Source organism: Pempheris klunzingeri, chromosome 10 (assembly GCF_042242105.1).
Source record: "Pempheris klunzingeri isolate RE-2024b chromosome 10, fPemKlu1.hap1, whole genome shotgun sequence".
NCBI classification, from domain to species: domain Eukaryota; kingdom Metazoa; phylum Chordata; class Actinopteri; order Acropomatiformes; family Pempheridae; genus Pempheris; species Pempheris klunzingeri.
Genome location: NC_092021.1, coordinates 23,750,924 through 23,756,923, shown reverse-complemented (window position 1 = coordinate 23,756,923; position 6,000 = coordinate 23,750,924).

The following is a 6,000-nucleotide window of genomic DNA, read 5'->3' as shown; positions in this document are numbered from 1 at the left end:
ACAGTACAGTGTTCAGACACAGAGTGAGACCACACACACCAGTGCCCTGCCTTTGTCTGTACAGCTGCAATTACAGAACTTTCCGTTTAATTAATTTGTTGTAGAACCATGACCAGCCTTGTTGTTTCCCCTCAATAAGCTCTCCTGTGGAAGAAGAACTCGCATCAACATAACGATTATTTCACCACCCTGTAACACACTTTAATGTGCATGTGCTGCATCAAATGAGGCTGATTTCTCTGAGGAAGAACAGTTGTTTTGACAGAACTGGGGGGAGAAGTATTAATCAGGAATGTCAGAAAGTGAATGAATCAAAGATAAATAACATATTACATCTACAAGCCTGTAATTTCAGATAATTTTGTACAAATATGTTACTATTTAGAGACAGAAATGACTGTTTAACCAAAATTAATTCTCTGAAGGATGGTACTAATTTGTAGTTGTTGAAGCAGCTTGTGATCCCATTTACTGTATTTTTGCTGTTAATGTGTGTTTTGCAATTTGACAATTTTCATTCCCACAAAAAAATGTCACCTTATGTTGCACCTCTAATAGATATATTAAATAAAAGCTGACGCATTCTTGACGGATAACACATGCTGCACACATTACCTTTGGCAGAGTCGTTCTTTCTGATACCGATAAACCAATCAGAAGATCAGCGATTTGATTCCCAGCTTTTGTGTCCTTGGGCAACGAGCAAGTTGGCACCTTGCATGGCAGCTGCTGCCTTCATGTGTATGGATGTATGTGTGAATGTGAATGTGGTGTAAGAGCTTTGTTATGGTGAATGTGTCAGCAATCTGTGGCCTATTTAGACAATGACCATTAGCCAGTGGACACTGAGCAACATTAGCATTCATTTAGAGTTTTGGAGTTGTTTTTTTGTCCACCTGCTACATTGACATCCAATATTTATTTTCCTTTTAGCTCTGTTTTGGTCTCCTCCACCTCCTCATGAATGTATCTGGCTCTAGTTCCACTGTGTTCAGTCACTAACTGTGTCAGTGGGTTTATCAGAGCTTGTTAATGTATCCTGATTGCTAAAATATATCCTAAAATATCAGTAAATTATATGTATTGTAAATAGTCATTTTTTAATTCTTTGTTTAATTAAATTTTTAGACATTTCTGAGCGACAAAGAGGACAAGCTGAGTCCTCAGTAACATGAGAAAAACCGCAGCCATTTTCACATTACATGTTACATGTTTGTCGTCTTCTCTTCAAAGTAAAATTCACTTCCCACCTTTGTTAAAACAAAGGAACCATGTTCTTCTTTTCCTGTGCTTCTTCCTACATCAGAGAATACAACCCTTCACCATGAGCACACAGTAACTCTGCACTTGTGCAGAACGTGAACTGGTGATTTAAGTACGCCGGCTGTGCTGGTGGGACTTCCACCAATGAGACGCTCGTTTTATCCAGATGCAGCGCATGTAGAAAAATATTTTCTCAGGTACTTTGCTCGGATTGACTGAATTTTCCCAGGCAGCATGAAAGTTCAAGCTGTCTATGTTGAAATCAGTTATCCCTGCCCATCTGCTGCTCCTGGCAGGTTTAAAGCAAACAATCAAACCGAACATGATTGTTTGTGAAATCTGTGAAACCATGTGCTGCTGAGAACCGGATAACGTCAGAAAACAGCAGAGCTTTAACCAGAGAGGGAATTAATCAGATGACTCACTTTTGTTTGAGCTGGTTGAAATCACTTACCTTGTGGTACTTGTGTCGTGTTTTAGTTTCTCCAATTCATTCGGTCTGCTTTTTGGAGTGTAACAGCTCCCAGACGGCAGCCTGGACAGTAAGGAGAGAGAGATAAGTTACTAACTCATGGTCAAAGTTAAAGTAAATGTGTGTTCAGGCTGAATGCAAATTTTAGAGGTGGAGCAATGGCATGCAGAGTCAGTGGTGAGATGCAGGTGGACACACACGTGTTTGCTTCAGATGGGATGACACACACATGCATCCAAAACAAAAGCAGAGAAACTGAAGGAAAATAGGAGGAAAGAATTCCTGCTAAGCTGTCACACACACACACACACTCACTCACACACACACACACACACATGCAAACAGAAACCCCCAAACACACAAACACTGGTGGGTGCGTTGCTGTCTTGAATGAGAGATTACATTGAGTTACAGAAGCCGGTGGAGGCTTGGTGGCCCAGATGTGATGGCATACTTTCAGCTCTCTGTGCCAAAAGAGTTAATTTTTTCATGTGTGTGTGTGTGTGTGTGTGTGTGTGTGTTTCACTGCCGTTATAATAAGCATATCTTCAATATTGTTCTCATATTTAGTACCAACATTGGTGAATTATTGTACATACTTTGTGTCTAAATGTGCATGCTGCAGTGAAACTAATTTCCTTCCCTTGCCTTCCTTACAGCCTTACTGCCTCCTCCATTCATAGCTTTCCTTGCCGCTCTGAGCTGTGACATAATGCAGTTATCACCATGGAGATCACTTAGAGATGGACCCTCTCTGGACAATGTCAACAGCCTCCGTCTCTCTCCCTCTCTGTAGATTAGATTCCAGGCCTGAGAGCTGCTGAGAGCCAAAGCAGATGGGCGACCACACGCCTACACTAGAATTTGAAGAGTCAAATTCAAGGGCAGGATTTTCAACAGTTTGCCTGATAAGAAATAGTGTGAATACTAAGTGACAATGCTTCCACAAACATCAGCTCTGTAGCTTTGTGTTACCAATAAGACTCCTGACAGAGGAGTGTTATTCAAACAGGACTGAACTCTGCTCTTTCATAAGCAACTGAGTAAACTAAAAAGCTAATGGCAGAGACTTACACTCCTACAAGACCAAAGGCAGGAACCACTAATAACACAAAACACAGCAAAGCTAATCATGTTAGGTTACTGTAAGCTTGATAATAATTAGCAATCTTGTGGTTTTTGATATACAAAAAAAAAAAAGTGCTGATGTTTCGGCTTCTCAGAAAACTTGAAACAAAATCTGGACTTTGTGCACAGACAGATGAAAAACTCACTATTAATTAACTAATGTCCAGGCCTGTGATAAGATGTGTGAAAAAGAGAAAAAAAACCTGTAAAACAAGAAGAAAAGACATCCTGAAATTGCTTTTCCTTTCTAGAAATGAGCCTTTATGTCCAATGAAAATCAAAACGTGCTGAAGAGTTGTTTTTGTGCTGTATTTTCCTTCACAGGACTCTAATGTTCAGGTGCTATGGGCCCAAAGATGCAGAACCTTCAGTGACCCTCAGCAGAATGACTGGGACACCATCTCACAACCAACAAGTCCTGCAATCTAAAAAAAAACGTTCGTAATTGTGCGACACACATAAGCGCTTCTTGATCTGATGTCTCTATCGACAGGATCATTTGTCGGTGTCTTCCAAAGCTGTTAGAAATCTTTGTTGGAAGATCAAATCTGCTTTATTATCTCACAGCTATAACATGACTTGGTTAGGATTAGGGAAAGAGCGTGGATTAGGTTAAGACTACTTCAATAAAATCAGGAAAAGATCGATCGTTTCATGTCGGTTGGAAACAGGAAACAAACAGCGGCCTCGCTCTCTTTAACCTTTTTAAAAGGTTGTTGTGCATGTAGGCTTTGGCTTATTTTGAGATAAACCTGCGTTGCTGTGTTGAGGGTTTAGAAAAAGTATCTTAAATATAGATTACTGCTAGTTGTGTTCAGGTGTGAGCCCAGTAAAAACACTGCCCTTCTGTACGAGGAACATTTTACAAAGCCAGACTACCCAGAGAGAAGTGCTGACCACCTCAACCCTGTGCTGCCCTGAGAGGTGTTTCAGAATAATATATGTATATAATAAATATATGTAATACATTTTATATTTGAGTATGAAAACATAATGTGGTTTCACACTGAAAAGATCATCATAGCGGTGTTTTCGGATCATCATAGTGGTCCAATGAGCAAATCGGTGTCCAATTAGTTTTTGGGAATGTCCATTTATTTAATGGTGTGTTTGTGTCATTTGAAAAAGAACGTAATTTGGAGAAGACATACCCTTGTTCTGAGTGCAGCGTTGTGGATTGTTGGGTTTTGGATTGGCGAGCTTTTGTATTTGTGTTGTGAGTTTTCAAAAAAAAAAAATCAACCATGCTTTCAGAAAACATCTGTGAACGATTGAGGAAAAAAACAAACTCTAATCTGCTGGTAACCATAGCAACAATGCTGATGCTTATGATTTTTCTACCATTACTATAATTTTATTTGTCTGTAGTTTCGTTGTGTTCCTACTGCACGCAGTTTTACGAGTGGGGTATTTGCCTTGATTTGATTGGTTGAGCTCCTTCTCATGGTCTACTGTACTAAAGTATTATTAAATTAGATTAAAGTCTATTAATGGCACTCAATGAGATAATAGAGCCGAGAGTGAGGGTTAAAACATCTGTGAGCATGTTCTTGTAGCTCGGGGAGAACAGAGATGGAGACAGAGATTGAAAGAGAGAGGAGAATGAGAAGGAAATAAGGTCCAGTGCGTCCTAGAATAGAAAAAGAAAATCCATTTATTCTGAGAGGCCTGTGGGGCTGGAGGTAGCAGACTAGCAGGAGTCCACTGTTACTCTACACACACACACACACACACACACACAGACTGACAAACACACACAAACCTCTCATCCTACTGCAGAAAATTAATTCTTTTCCTCCTTTTCCTCTTTTTTTCCCCCTTTGCTTTTTCGCTTCTGTCAGCGCAACTACCATAACTTAAACCTGGCCACAAATCCCATCACGTACACACATCACACACACACACACAGAGTCACTCACCTGGTCACCTGCCTGAGGGGTTGTGATGCTGTTTCACTGTTGCAGAGGTCTCTGTTTCCTGTCTGGCCAGCGACAGAGGACAGGAGGCCATGAATAATCCTGCTGAGAGGAAAAGAGAGAGGAAACCAGCAGAGAAAGGTAATAAAAAAAGAAAAAACGGAAAGAAAAGGAAGAGGAAAGAAGGCTAAAGCAAAGACATGGAAGAAAAGAAGAAGAGAGGAGAGGGCATGAGGCAGGAAAAGAAGTTCAGGAGAGGAGAGAAAGGAGGAGACAGGGAGAGGAAAAAGGGGAGAAAGTGTCGGCGAATAGAGGAGTGAGCAGTGTTTGAAGTCATAGCTTTTGGGGGAGCCATATTTTTTTGGGGGGGGTGGGGGGGGAGGATACTGTACAGGTGCACACGTACACGTGAATGTGCCTGCTTATGTGCAAAAATATACTATTAATACATTTCAATTCCTACAGAGAGTAATTAGCCAGACACAACAAAGAAACAGAAACATTATTCACAGTTGCAACGCTTTTGAATCACATTCTGCACAGAAAGAATAAAATGCCAACGCGCAGAGGACTGGCAGTCTACACAAACTACTGTAGGCTGCATCCTGTGGCAGTAATGATGTTGGTCTTATGTGTGCTGAGTGCACCCCATGCATGGACGGCCACAGCAGGAAATGACAGCATCGTGTGTGTATTAAACACAAATGATCTGAAAATGTTATGAGCAAGTAAACACACACTATATTCCAGGAAGCTGAATATATAGGAAGCTATAAATTTATACAGATGGTATTTTAGAGCTTCCCCTATATTTCTCAAATGAGGATGTTGAGCTCTCTTTCAGGGGAGCTGAGCTCTGCTCGGCTCATATTTCAGACCTGAGAGTGAGGAAGAAAGAAAAATGTGAGAGGAAACAAGCAGAGGATATATAGGCAACAAGGCTGAGGATAGGGGAGAATAGATGGTGTGAAGATGAGAGGAGGGGAACGACGAAAAGAGAGAGCACAAAAGGAAGCAAAGAGATGAGTGAAGAAGGGAAAAGAAAAGAGTGAGAGGAGAGGAGAGAAAGAGGAAAAGGTGAGGAAACGGGAAAATGAGAGAAGAAAGGAGAACAGAGGGAACAAGGAAGGGAAATGAGGAGAAAAGACGACAAGAAAGGAGAGAGGAAACAAGGAGAGAGGGTGATGAGAACAGAAGAGGAGAAAAATGCAGGACTTTGAG